This window comes from Heptranchias perlo, unplaced genomic scaffold (assembly GCF_035084215.1).
Source record: "Heptranchias perlo isolate sHepPer1 unplaced genomic scaffold, sHepPer1.hap1 HAP1_SCAFFOLD_64, whole genome shotgun sequence".
In the NCBI taxonomy this organism is placed as follows: domain Eukaryota; kingdom Metazoa; phylum Chordata; class Chondrichthyes; order Hexanchiformes; family Hexanchidae; genus Heptranchias; species Heptranchias perlo.
This window is the reverse complement of record NW_027139666.1, coordinates 1565825-1581351: the sequence shown is the minus strand read 5'-3', so window position 1 is coordinate 1581351 and position 15527 is coordinate 1565825.

Sequence of the window (15527 nt, the reverse complement as noted above, 5' to 3'; positions counted from 1 at the left end):
CCAGCGGAAATCGTTTCTCTCTATCGACCCTATCAGTTCCCATTAATATCTTGAAAACTTCGATTAGGTCACCCCTTACACTTCTAAATTCCAGGGAATGCAACCTTAGTTTGTGTAATGTCTCCTCGTAATATAACACTTGGAGTCCAGATATCATTCCAGTAAATCAAATGCAAAATACTTCGAAAGCTGGAAATCTGAAATAGAAACAAAAAGTGCTGGAGAAGCTCAGCAAGTCAGACCATAGCTGTGGAGAATGAAAAGTGTCAACGTTTCAGGTCGAAGACCTTTCGCCCGAACTCATTCTAGCAAATCTGCGCTGCACTCCCTCGAAGGCCAATATATACTTCCTGAGATGTGGTGCCCAGAACTGAACACAGTACACCAGGTGAGGTCTAATCTGGGTTTTTTTTCTAGCTGTAGCATAATTCTACCCCCTTGTTTTCTATTGCTCTCGATATAAAGGCCAGCATTCCATTAGATTTTTGATTATTTTCTGTACCTCTCCATGACATTTTAATGATCTATGTGCATGGACCCCTAAGTTTCTTTGGACCTCCACTGTTTCGAGCTTTTCACCATTTAGAAAGTACACTAATGAACCCTGTTTTCGTCCAAAGTGGATGACCTCACACATGCCTACAATGAAATCCACTTGCCACAGTTTTGCCCATTCACTTAGTCTGTTACTATCTTTCTGGAATGTTATGTTCCCATCTACACTGCTTAAAATGCTGCCTATCTTTTTGTCATTGGCAAACATGGATATATGGATCTCTATCCCGTTATCAAAGTCATTAATAAATCCAGTGAATAGTTGAGGCCCAAAAACAGATCCCTATGTGACACCACTAGTCACATCCTGACAATTTGAGCCATTATCCCTACTCTGTTTCGTCCCGCTCAGCCAATTTCCTAACCATGTCAATAATTTGCCTTCAATTCCATGAGCTTCAAGTTTAGTTAATAGTCTCTTATGAGCGACTTTATCTAATGCCTTCTGGAAGTCCATATAATCAATATCCACAGACATTCCGCTGTCCTCTACTTTAGTAACCTCTTCAAAAAATTCAATCAGGTTCGTCAGGCATGACCTACCCTTTACAAATCAACGCTGGCTCTCCCTGGTCAGCTGAAAATTTTCAAGGTGTTCAGTCACTCTATCCTTAATGTGGAGATGCCGGTGATGGACTGGGGTTGACAACTGTAAACAATTTTACAACCCCAAGTTATAGTCCAACAAATTGTTGGACTATAACTTGGTGTTGTAAAATTGTTTACAACTCTATCCTTAATTATAGACTCCAGAGGAGGAGAGAGGGGGAATTAGAGGGGGAATTGGTGGATTAAGAAGAGAAAGAGATTGAGAGAAGAGAACCGGGAGGATGAGAGAGAGAGAGAGAGTGAGAGAGGGGAACCAGCCATATAAAAGGGAGGAGGAGAATTAGAGAGGGGAGAGGGATGGATAAAGGGGAGAGAGGAAAGACGAGAGGGGAACTAGATGCATGAAGGGGAGAGGGAGAATCGGAGAGGAGCACAGGAGGATAATGGGGAGAGAGAGAATGATAGAGAGAATGAAAGAGGGGAATCCGGCATATAAATTGAGAGGGAGAATGGGAGTGGAGGCCCAGAAGAATAAAGATGAGAGAGAGAATAAGAGTAGAACCGAGGGATAAAGGAGAGAGAGAATGAAATGAAAACCGAGTGAGAAAGGGGAGTGAGAAAGAATGAAAGGAGAACCGATTGATAAAGGAGTCGGAGAGAGAATAGGAGACGGCCATGCAATCATAAAGAGGGAATGAACATGAGTGAAACTATAGTTTCCTGGGAGCTGCTCCCGCTCCACCACGGTAACTTCAGCGTAAGTGCGGCCAAAACTCCATTTACCTTTGTAAATATAAGTGCATTTTTGACAAAGTTACAGCGACGGAGCTAAAGCAGCTCTGAGGGTGTGTTTCAAACTCAGATTTGCCATTCGTAACACGCAGCAGCCCAAATTCTGTAACTGCACAAGAAATTGATTTAAAATTAAACAGAACTTTGCCTTCAAATTCTGCATTATAATCCTTCATATTTCTAAAGAAAACTGCTTCATGACGAGCAGAAAATTTAACCTCGGGCTTTACAGAGCCAATGTAGCAGCTCTAAGGAGAAAGCAAAACAGTGAGCGGAAGCAGCAAAGGCTACTGCTACCGACAAATTTACAAATGGAGCTAGAAAACTTACTTCACAAATTCTCAGTGCTCCTCAGTGATGTTGAACCTTTTTCAGTAATTATTACCTGAGGCTGCCAATGATTTCTCGCCAGTAGCTCCCACTGAGCATTGCCTCCCGTTTTAACTGGTCACAGTCTCGTCAGATTGCCACACCCTGACATGTTCCCTCCTGCTGTGACATTGGGATGAGATGTATCAGCTGGTCGGCGGGTTAGGAGGATTCCTTGGGATGGTGACCTCCATTCACTTGGTTTCCTGCACTGGGACATCCAGTACTTCCTGTGCTATACTGGGTTGAGATGGCTCAGTGGCGGTGTTCCATTCCATCAATAGTCACTTCTTGTATTTCTGCTCATTGGGGGAAGTTGTTATCAGCTCTGACCTCCCCTTATTACATGTAAAAAACTCCATCAGCGATCATCCCTGGCCATCCCATCTATAGGTGGTGCTTTGAGACCTCTCTGCAGCTCAGTAACATCCGTGTCTCCTTCATTACCTCATCAACTCACTCCATATTTACTCGGTTTTTTTTGAAGGAGATACTCGGGTAATTTGTGTGAGAGTCTGTTCCATACAGTCTTTACTTTTCAGTGACAATCAGTTCAGCTCCTGTGTTCCTGCTCATCATAACTTAGAGCCCTAAACCCTGGAATCATTCTTGGACTCCTCCTCAACCTTGTCCATTGCGTCATTGGAAATACCAATGGCGAGAACTGGAGACAATGTTCCAAATGATTCGTCACGACAGATCTATCAAAGGTTCGAATGACGTGTTTCAATGCACGTCCTTGAGATACATCCCGCATTTGAGCAACATTGTCCCTGGTGTAGCACTGCTTCAGTCAGAGGTCAGAGAGTCCTGTGGATGTATCGGCTGCTGTACAATAGTAAATGAGCTTCACAGTCCCGTGTGCCAGAGGCAAATGCTGCTGGGAACAGAAGGCAAAATGAGATACTAAAGAGGAGGTCTTCAGCTCAGGCTACATACGAACTACACAGGAAGAGGGGCTGCACTGAAACTACATACGGTGAGGGGCTACAGTGGAACTACACATGAAGAGGGTGCATAGTGGTAAAACATGGAGAGGGTGTACAGTGGAACTACATTTGTAGAGGGGCTACAGTGGAATTACATAGAGAGGGCTTCCAGCGGAACTACATGAGGCGAAGGGCTACTGCGGCACTACATAGATATAGGAGTTACAGTTGAACTATATAGGGAGAAGGTGTACATCGTGACTACATAGGGTGAGGGGCTACAGGTGAAATACATATGGAGAGGGGCTACCGTGGAATTACATATGGAGAGGGGCTACAGTGGAGCTACATAGAGAGAGAGGATACAGTGGAAATACGTAAGGGGAGGGGCTACAGTGGAAATCCATAGGAAGAGGGACTAAATTGGAATTAGAAAGGGAGAGGGACGACAGTGGAATTAGATAGGGAGAGGGGCTACAGTGGAATTAAATAGGGAGAGGGGCTAAAGTGGAATTACATAGGGAGTGGGACTAAAGTGGAATTAAAAAGGGAGAGGAGCTGCAGTGGAATTACATAGGGAGAGGAGCTACAGTGGAATTACATAGGGAGAGGAGCTACAGTGGAATTACGTAGGGAGAGGAGCGACAGTGGAATTACATAGGGAGAGGAGCGACAGTGGAATTACATAGGGAGAGGAGCGACAGTGGACCTACATAAGAGGAGTGGCTGCATAGGAATTACATTGGCAGAGGGACTACGTTTGAACTGCATAAGTGGGGTGAGGGGCGAAATTGGAGCGACATCGGGAGAATGCTAATAACGTAACTACATCGGGAAAGGGGCTATCAGCATCAGTTGTCGGGAATTTACTAGATTCTACAATTAAGAACAGAGTGTCTCAACACCGTGAACATTTCCAGCTGATCAGAGAGAGCCAGCGTGGATTACTAAAGGGTAAAGGATTTACCTGATGAACCTGATCGAATTTTTTGAAGAGGTGACTAATGTAGTGGAGAAGGGAATTTCTACGGATTTTTTTTAATTCGTTCATGGGAGGTGGGTGTCGCTGGCGAGGCCAACATTTATTGCCCATCTCTAATTGCCCTGGAGAAGGTGGTGGTCAGCTGCATTCTTGAACCGCTGAAGTCCGTGTGGTGATGGTTGTCCCACAGTGCTGTTCGGGAGGGAGTTGCAGGAATTCGACTCAGCGACGATGCTGGAACGGCGATAAGATCCCAGTCGGGATGGTGTGTGATTTGGAGGGGAACGTGCAGGTGGTGTTGTTCCCATGTGCCTGCTGCCCTTATCCTTCTAGATGGTACACACTGCAGCCACATTGCGCCGGTGGTGAAGGGAGTGAATGTTTCGGGGGGTGGATGGGGTGCCAATCAAGCGGGCTGCTTTATCCTGGATGGTGTCGAGCTTCTTGAGTGTTGTTGGAGCTGCACTCATCCAAACAAGTGGAGAGTATCACATCACACTCCTGACTTGTGCTTTGTAGATGGTGGAAAGTCTTTGGAGAGTCACGAGGTGAGTCACTCGCCTCTGAATGCTGAGACTCTGACCTGCTCTTGTAGCCACAGTATTTATGTGGCTGGTCCAGTTAAGTTTCTGGTCAATGATGACATCCAGGATGTTGATGGTGGGGGATTCGGCGATGGTAATGCCGTTAAATTTCATGGAGAGGTGGTTACACTCTCTCTTTTTGGTGATCGTCATTGCCTGGCACATTTCTGGCGCGAATATTGCTAGCCATTTATCAGCCCAAGTCAGGATGTTGTCCAGATCTTGCTGCATGCGGGCAAGGACTGCTTCATTATCTGAGTGGTGGGGAATGGAACAAATTCCAACAGCCTGCTGTGTCTGTTCAAGGTCTGATGTTTGGGAACTATTTTATGATTATTGATGATCACCAATGGTGGTATAGTGCCGATTGTAAACAATTTTACAACACCAAGTTATAGTCCAGCAATTTTATTTTAAATTCACAAGCTTTCGGAGACTTCCTCCTTCCTCAGGTAAATGTTTCAGGACCTCCTGAAATAGTGCCGCTTGGAATGCAGCTATGCTCGGCACTATACAGGACCTCCTGTATAGTGCCGAGCATAGCTGCATTCCAAGTGGTTGACCCTGGTTTGTTTCCAGGCTATCGCAATTCAGTATTCGCATTAATCCACTTCCTCTGAAACTCTAAGTTTGGAATCGATTTTGCTGCAGTTAACTGGACATTGTTTCCAAAACATAAACGAGTATAATTATCGTAAAATGTTTTCAATGTTCATTTATTTTCCCTATGGAACGAATAGAGGAAAAACATACTCGAAATAGTGATTCACCAAGATTCCAATGAGAGTGAGGAATGCAAATGATATGTTAGCCTTTATCGCAAGTGTGTTGGAATATAAGAGTAAGGGGGTCTTTGTGCAATTGGACGATGAGGAGATATTGTGTAAGATTTGCCTATATTCTGTGGAATTTAGAAGAATGAGAGGTGATCGCATTGAAACGTATAAAATTCTTAGACGGCTTGACAGGCTGAGAGGCTGATTCCTCTTGTTGGAGAGTCAAGAACTAGAGGTCATAGTCTCAAGATAAGGGGTCGGACATTTAGGACCGATATGAGGAAAATTTTTTGAACTCAAACGGTTGAGAATCTTTCGAATTCTCTACCCCAGAGGACAGTGGATGCTCAGTCGTTGAGTTGTATTCAAAGCTGAGATCGATTGATTTTTGGACTCCAGGGGAATGAAGGGATATGGGGATGGGGCGGGAAAGTGGAGTTGAGGTCGAAGACCAGCCCTGATCTACTGAATGGCGGAGCAGGCTCGAGTGCTCGTATGGCCGACTCCTGCTCCTATTTCTTCTGTTCTTATGTGAAGAACCTTATATCCCAGTGTGCTGGCCACACTAGTTTAGGTGGCACAGTAAGCGTTATAGATGGGAGCAGAAAGTAGCAAAGGTACATTGATAGATTAAGTGAGTGGGCAAATCTGTGGCTGATGGAAGTCAAGGTGAGAAAGCGTGAGGTTATCCAATTTGGAACTTAAAAAGATAGATCAGAGTGTTTTCTACATGGCAAGAAGCTAGGAACTGTGGGGGAGGAAAGAAATTTAGGGGTCCAAGTACAGTGATTACTAAATCACGAAACAAAAGTTAAAATGGAGATGAAATTTTGATCTTCATCTCAAGGGAACTGGAATAAAAAGGAGTGGAAGTTATGTCACAGTTATACAGAGCTCTGGTTAGACCTCATTTAGAGCACGGTGTTCACTTCTGGGCACCGCACTCTCTATAATGGCTTGGAATGATGAAGGGTTTTTTCTCTTTGGGATTCTATGCAATGGGAGGGAATAAGATTTTGTCTTTAAGGATTTTTTCCAGTGCGAGTGAATGAGAAGGGATTTGTTCCATTGGGATTCCTTCTGAGTGCTCTTGCGTTTACTGGGGAGAACTGCATGTTGCCAAATTGCCTTGTGTTTCAATTTGTGCACCCTCGTTTGAACCCTAAAAAGAAAAGTATAAATGTAGTGGAACATGGAAAGGAAATTCGTCAGAAATCAGGTTACCAGCGACGCTTAACAGGGCAGGTAGCTGCTCGCCAGAGAATGCTGAGCCCGATTGGCAATATCAGCTCACTGTCATTAAATGGGTACGGTCAAAGCACAAACCCAGGAAAATCAAATGAAGCATAACTGGACATCAAACAAGAAACGGGCAAACATTTATTTCATAAAGAGATGATATGTCACAGGGAGTTTTGTGTTCAGAACTTGTGATTGCGTGACATTGATCGGTTGAATGTTGGACTGAAGTTTAGATTCACGTTTTTCTTTGGTAATTTCCGTTGGGCAGATGACAGGCAGTCATTTCATTCTGTGGAGCGATGGTCTTGTTCCAGTGGAATAGTTTTCCTGTCATGTTTAGTTTTTCCGAGCATCAACCAGGACGTGCTCTTCCTCGCCGCCAAAGCCATGGTGAGTGGTGTTGGTCTGGTCCCAGTATCAGGAGGAAAGGAGTCAGGAGCGGCTTAACCTTCAAACTTTAGTCCCCAAAAATGGATCGTTTTGTAATAAGAGAAAGTTCGGAAACACAGTTATCAAACCCATCTACTTCCGACAAAGAAAAAAAAAACATGTGTCAGTACGTCATCTTCAACAGAAAGTTCGAGTAATGGCGGACAAACTTCTGCCATGTCGAGCTGGTCTGAACCACGGACTAAGAAGGAAACCAAATGGTGGGCGAGGCAGTATAGTGAGGCTTTTTAAAAATGTGTTTTGATCAATTGTGCAAACGCAAAGAAAGATCCAAAGCCCCAGTGTGTTCTTTGCAGCGAGGTGCTTGGAAACAAGTGTTTAAAACTCGTCAAAATTAAAAAGACATTTAGAAACAAAACATGGGGAACTCGTTGATCACCCGCTTGAATATTTTCAAAGGAAGCAACGGGAATTAAAGTTATCAGCACAAGTTCGTAGTCGGTCAACTGCTCTGAATGATAAGAAAAAACGGGCGTCATATTTGGTCGCATACCGCGTGGCAAAAGACAAAATGGCCCATAGAGTTTTCGAAAAACTTATTCTTTCACAATCTCAGGATATGCTGCCTACAATCTTCGACGAGAAGCCTGCTGAAAAATTGAGAAGCATTCCTCTCAGTGATAACACAATGTCTCGGCGAATATGTTCTATTGCTGACCATTTGGAAGCCAAGCTTTTTCCTTGGTTCCAGTGAGCCGGGGATTTTGCTGTCCAACCTGACGAGGGTGCTGATATTTCAAATTGTGCAACACTGTTAGTTTCTGTGAGATATGTCGGGCAAGATGACTTTATGGAAGGTTTGCTGTGTTGTCTAACTTTACCAACAAATACAGGAGCACAGATATTCGAAGCACTGCATGCCTGTGTAGATGGAAAACACAAATTAGACTCGGAATTCCAAGTGATGGTGCAGCAAATATGACAGGTAGCAATAGCGGAGTTGTGAGAAGAATATCTGAGGCAGCTGGTAATGATGGTTAGAATCAATGTTTCATTCACCAGGAAGCTTTGGCGTCCAAGGGTAATCCCCCTGATCTTATGGCAGTCCTGAAGGAAGTAGTGAAAATTGTTAATTTCATTCAAGGAAGCTCAGTGAACTGCAGTCTTTTTGCTTAGAAATGGGAGCGATGCTCATTTACTCGTTTACTGCTTCACACTGTTACAACACATTGAGGAGAACAGCATCAATGAAAAAAAAGGGAATGAAATGAAATGTGTCGTACAGTTACATCTCGCTGCTATGTCTGACCATTTTTTTTATTCGTTCATGGGATGTGGGCGTCGCTGGCGAGGCCAGCATTTATTGCCCATCCCTAATTGCCCTAGAGAAGGTGGTGGTGAGCCGCCTTCTTGAACCGCTGCAGTCCGTGTGGTGACGGTTCTCCCACAGTGCTGTTAGGAAGGGAGTTCCAGGATTTTGACCCAGCGACATTGAAGCAACGGCGATATATTTCCAAGTCGGGATGGTGTGTGACTTGGAGGGGAACGTGCAGGTGGTGTTGTTCCCATGCGCCTGCTGCTCTTGTCCTTCTAGCTAGTAGAGGTCGCGGGTTTGGGAGGTGCTTTCGAAGAAGCCTTGGCGAGTTGCTGCAGTGCATCCTGTGGATGGTGCACACTGGAGCCACAGTGCTCCAGTGGTGAAGGGAGTGAATGTTTAGGGTGAAGGATGGGGTGCCAATCAAGCGGGCTGCTTTATCTTGGATGGTGTCGAGCTTCTTGAGTGTTGATGGAGCTGCACTCATCCAGGCAAGTGGAGAGTATTCCATCACACTCCTGACTTGTGCGTTGTAGATGGTGGAAAGTCTTTGGGGAGTCAGGAGGTGAGTCACTCGCCGCAGAATACCCAGCCTCTGACCTGCTCTCGTAGCCACAGTATTTATATGGCTGGTCCATTCAGTTTCTAGTCAATAGTGACCCCCAGGATGTTGATGGTGGGGGATTCGGCGATGGTAATGCCGTTGAATGTCAAGGGGAGGTGGTTAGACTCTCTCTTGTTGGAGATGGTCATTGCCTGGCACTTATCTGGCGCGAATGTTACTTGCCACTTATGAGCCCAAGCCTGAATGTTGTCCAGGTCTTGCTGCATGCGGGCTCGGAATGCATGCAGCAAGACCTGCAGAGGGATTTGAAAATTTGAAGAAAAAGCGTTGGGTGAAAGATCCTTTTGCTTTCGAAAATCCTGAATCAATAATGAAGCTAAACTTGACGGCTGAGGAAGAAAACGAGCTGATGCGACTCACCTGTGAGCACACTGAAAACACGCCAGAAGTCATTCAGTTTGTCATCGTTTTTGGATCCGTGCTTTCAACGATTATCCACTGTTAAGTAAGATTAGTGTTCTGTTGTTTCTGCCGTTCACAACAGCCTACATGTGCGAACTGGGATTTTCAACTCTGAGAAGGTTAAAAACAAGAGAACGAAACCGACTCAACAGCGCACCTGACGTGCGTGGAGCGCTTTCATCTCGTGATCCAGATTGGAACGAGATCATGAACAACAGTCACATTAAGTAAGTGAAACTCAACCTGTTCTTTTTTTAAATTGTATTTGCACTGTATTTAAAATGTTTTTCAACTAAAGTCGTTGTCTAATTTTAGTTATTACTTGAAGGGAAATGAAGAACTAGCATACATTGATCTTTATTTGGGATTTGATAAAAACTAAAGTCAGAAGATATTCTTGTTTTGGATCGCGAGGGGAAGTGTTTTTCTTCCACTGAGTCAAGAAAAAAAATGTTTGAGGAACACTGTTCTAAATTGTACGGTCAGTGTCTGTTCAGCAAACCGGATCTGAATTCCTCAGTCTGTATTTCTGGACACGGATCTGTGCCCGACGCGGGCAATAAAACACTGAACAACACCCGGCGACTAATGACGGCCGCAGGCCCCACAATCCCCAGCGCCCCAGAAACCCCTCTATCTCTCCAAGGCGAAGATGTACCGATCAGACTGCGCATTCTCACCAAGCCCGCCCTCCATTCTGGGAGCGCCTCTGTCGTGTCGTTTGTCGAGAGTAGGACTCCGTGGAAACGGGAGCAGAAACCGGAAAGTGGTGGGTAGGACGAGGGAGGAGCTGGATGAAGGGTTTAATGGAGCCCGGCCCCCCTCCGGCCCGATCGAGCGCCGGACTCCCCGGCTCGGATTCGAGGCCTGAGCCAGAGTTGCGAAGACAAAGCTCCGCCCCGCTGTGTCCGGGACTCGCACCGCGCATGCTCCGACCATAATCGCTTCTCGCGCCTGCGCACTGCACCCCTTCTAAAGTAGATGGACCGTATTCTACCTCGCGGGCCATTCTGGTTAACGATATCCGCCATTTTGAAAGCCTCTCGTTGATATTTCTGCGAAGCGGTTCAGAAGAGCGAGGTTTATCCAATCAAAAGCAAAATACTGGAGTTGATAAAACTCTGAATTAAAAACTGAAAATGATGGAAATGCTCAACAAGTCAGGCAGCATCCGTGGAGAAAGAAACAGAGTTAACTTTTCAGGTCAGAACTAGGGTTTCGTCAGATGTTGAAGATTCAAGTTTTTCAGCAAGGACTGAGCCAGACATAGTGTGTGTGGTGGGGGGAGGGGGAGGGAAAGAACAAATGGGACGGTCTTTGATAGGGTGGAGGGCCGGAGTGATAAAATGAGAAAAGAGGAGGAGAGAGATGGGAACCAGAGAGTGTCGAGCAGAATCCAGCCAGAGTCAGCACCTTGAAGGAAGAGAGAAAACTTAAATGGAAGGAAAAATTTTGGAGACGGTGCGATAGGCTTGGATTTCAGCAGAGGGAGGAGGGTCAGTGTGTGGGACGGGGATTTACACTCTGGAGGAATGAGCAAGAAGAATGTTCCATCGAAACAAGAATTCCGAACTCTGAATTTCTATCCTGTATTCACAGTGAGGACTTCTTTAAACTCCTTTTACAGGGTATGAGCAGGGGAGAATTTGCAGACGAGAAATTCAAACCAAACATCACGTCAAGATCTGACAGTTACCTGATTCACCAGCACCTGAAGATCATCGGCCTTTAAATATAGAAGGAGAAATGTTTGTCTGTTCTGTCTGTGGCAAAAGATTTCAAACATCAATGTAACTGGAAAAGCACCGAGACGCACACACCCGAGTGAGAGTGTTCCAGTGCACTGACTGTGGAAAGAGCTTTAACCAGTTACACTGCCTGAAAAAAACATCGCACCATTCACAGCGGGTAGAAACCGTACACGTGTTCTGTGTGTGAACGAGGCTTCAACTGATCGTCCAACCTGGAGAGACACAAGTACACCCGCACCATGGAGAAACCGTGGAAATGTGGGGACTGTGGGAAGGGATTCAGTTCCCCGTCCCGGCTGGAAACTCATCGACGCAGTCACACTGGGGAGAGGCCGTTCCCCTTCTCCGTGTGTGGGAAGGGATTCACTCAATCATCTGGCCTATTGGAACACCAGCGTATTGAAACTGGGAAGAGACCTTTTCAATGTTCTAACTGTGAGAAGAGCTTTTAATATAAAAGGATCTCCTAACACACCAACGCACTTACACTCGGGAGACGCCGTTCACCTGCTCCGTGTGTGGGAGGGGATTCACACAAATTTCCAGCCGACTGAAACACCAGCGTATGCAGACTGCTTTGAGGATGTTCACCTGCTCCGTGTGTGGGAAGGGATTCACACAAATTTCCAGCCTGCTGAAACACCTGCGTATGCAGACTGCTTTGAGGCTGTTCACCTGCTCCGTGTGTTGGAAGGGATTCACTCAGTCATCCCACTTGCTGAAACACCAGCGAGTTCACACCTGGGAGAGGCCGTTCACCTGCTCAGTGTGTGGGAAGGGATTAACTCAGTCATCCCACCTCATTGAACACCAACTTGGTCACACTGATAAGAGACCCTTTAGATGTTCTGACTGTGAGAAGAGCTTTAAAAGAACGGGGGATCTGCTGAGACACGAACCTACTCACAGTGGGGAGAGGCCGCTCACCTGCTCCGTGTGTGGGATGGCATTCACTCGGTCATTCCACCTGCTGAGGCACCAGTGAGTTCACATGTGACTGCAGGGGTTGGATTCTGCTGTTACTGCTGCTGTTAATCACGTCCAGGACTGAACCATGTTCATTCCGACAGTTGTGGTTTGTTTCTGATTTTAATTACCCCTTTAACTGGTCTGGAGTTTAGTATTCTGTACAAGTGTCAAATAAATCAGCTTTCTTTAAAACGCAGTGTTTCTGGTCCTTGATGTCTCGAAGATAAGACAAGCTGATTGAGGACACATGATGAAGTTAGTGGAATCCATCTTAGAACTGAGCTCCTCCACCTTTTTAAAAGATGGATCTACAAGATGTCCAAGGCTGACAGGACAGAAAATTCTATTATATCACAGGGTCCACTTCAATCAGCCGGAGCAGATTGTGTGAAAAAGAGTTTCCTGATTTCACTCCAAGACACCCAAGCTCTAAATTTAAGGTTATGTCCTCTTGTTCTGGATTCCCCCACAAGAGAAAATAGTTTCTATTTCTGCCCTATCAAATACCTTTATAATATTAAATATCTGGATCAGATGACTCCTCAACCTTCTAATCTCATGGGAATGCAAACCAAGTTCATGCAACCGGTCCTCATAATCAAACCCTTCTAGCTCCAGTTTCTTTCTGGTGAATCTGCACTGTTCCCCCTCCAAGGCCAATATATCCTTGGTGAGGATCAGTACTCCAGATGAGCTCTGACCAAGGATCTATAGAACTGAAGCATCACTTCCTCCCTTTGTATTCCAGCCCTCGAGATAAAGGCGAATATTCCATTAGTCTGTGATTACTTTTTGTATCTGTGCATTAGCTTTTAGTGATATGTGTACATTGACACCCAAACCCGTTGCTCCTCCACAGTTCCCAGTCTCTCACTTTAAGAAAATATTCCAATGTTTCCTTCTTGCATCCAAAGTGAATGAGCTCACACTTCCCCACGTTTGAACTCCATCTGCCACAGTTTGCCCATTCACTTAAACATTCTATTTTATAACTTCCTGCTCCCATCTACACCACTTACTGTACCTCCTAACTTAGTGTCATCTGGAAACTTGGATCTACAACTCGCTATTCCTTCATCCAATTTATTGATAAATATGGTGAAAAGCTGAGGCACCAGTACAGATCCCTGGGGATACCACTTGTCACATCCCGCTAATCAATCAACGTTCCCTTAATCCCGACTCTCTTCTCCAATCTCCCAACCAATTCCAACCCAAGTCACAAGGTCACTTTCAATTTTGTGCATTTTATGTATTCGATTAATCTCTTGTGCTGACCCTTATCAAATGCCTTCTGGAAGTTCACATAAACAACATCCATAGACGCTTCCCTGTCCAACTTGTTAGTTATATCAAAAAATACAAATAGATTAGTCAGACATGACCGGCCCTTCAAAAAGCCATTTTGACACTCTTTTATCAGCACAGACTTGTTCAAGTGCTCAATAATTTTGCATCTGTAATTACCCCACCTGTTTCCTTTAATACTCTTGGATAGAAACCATCAGGCCTGGAGATTTTATTCTTTGTTTACAGTTATTTATTTATCTGACTGTGTGTAACAGGACTGAGTGTCCCAGCACTGACTGTGTGTATAACAGGACTGAGTGTCCCTGCATTGACAGTGTGTATAACGGGACTGAGTGTCCCTGCATTGAAAGCATGTGTAAAAGGACTGAGTCTCCCAGCACTGACTGTGTGTATATCAGGAATGAGTGTCCATGCATTGACTGTGTGTACAACAGGACTGAGTGTCCCAGCACTTACTGTGTGTATAACAGGACTGAGAGTCCCAGCACTGACTGTGTATAACAGGACTGAGTGTCCCTGCATTGACAGTGTGTATAACAGGACTGAGTGTCCCTGCATTGACAGTGTGTATAACAGGACTGAGTGTCCCTGCATTGAAGGCATGTGTAAAAGGACTGAGTCTCCCAGCACTGACTGTGTATATCAGGAATGAGTGTCCCTGCATTGACTGTGTGTATAACAGGACTGAGTGTCCCAGCACTGACTGTGTGTATAACAGGACTGAGAGTCCCAGCACTGACTGTGTATAACAGGACTGAGTGTCCCTGCATTGACAGTGTGTATAACAGGACTGAGTGTCCCAGCACTGACTGTGTGTATATCTGGAATGAGTGTCCCAGCATTGACTGTGTGTATAACAGGACTGAGTGTCCCTGCATTGACAGCATGTGTAAAAGGACTGAATCTCCCAACACTGACAGTGTGTATCATCAGGAATGAGTGTCCCAGCACGGACTGTGTGTATAACAGGACTGAGTGTCCCAGCATCGACTGTGTGTATAACAGGAGTGACTCTCCCAGCACTGACTGAGCGTAAAGTATACATGCGCTGCAGGAGGATATAAATGGGTGGGGTAGAATCCACGTTTTTTTTTTATTTGTTCATGGGATGTGGGCGTCGCTGGCGAGGCCGGCATTTATTGCCCATCCCTAATTGCCCTTGAGAAGCTGGTGGTGAGCCAGGGGAGAGTGCATGGGATGGAGAGACATACAGTTGTCAGGGGAGAATAAATCGTTTGGAAGAGGTTACAGAGATAGGAATGGGGGCGAAATTGTGGTGCGATTTGAACACGTGGATGAGGATTTTAAAATCGAGGCGGTGCCCGACCGGGAGCCAATGTAGTAACACACAAACAGAAACTTACGGTTCACTGCCCGGCAGACAGGTGGAGAAGACATTGATGTCCGCGGAGTAACAGTCAGGGTCACAGCAGCAGTCGAGTTCACAGAATCCACCAGTCAGGCCACAGGTACAAATGGGAACGGCTGCAACAAGACAAACACACAGAGATCTTACAACAGAGCACGGACGGTCTCAAAGACCACCTCCCTCCCTTGTCTGAATCCATGATCGCCGTCTTCTCCATCTCCCAAAATCAATCTGCAGACTTATCCTCCCACTGCTTTCTACTCACCGAATTACAGCTTCCAGATACCCAGCACAACCCACTTATTAAAAAAATAATAATTATGTGGAGAGAATAGAGAAGCTGGGATTACTGTCTTTGGAGCAGAGAAGGTTCAGTAGGAGATTTACCAGATTGGTACGGGGGATGAGGGAATTCAGTTACGGAGAGAGGCTGGAGAAGCTGGGATTGTTCTCCTCAGCGCAGAGATGGTTAAGGGGAGATTTAATAGAGGGGTTGAAAATGAGGAGGGGTTTTGATGGAGTCGATGGGGAGAAACTGTTACCACTGGCGGGAGGTTCGATAACCAGAGGACACAGATTGAAGGGAATTGGGAAAAGAGCCAGAGGGAGATGAGGAG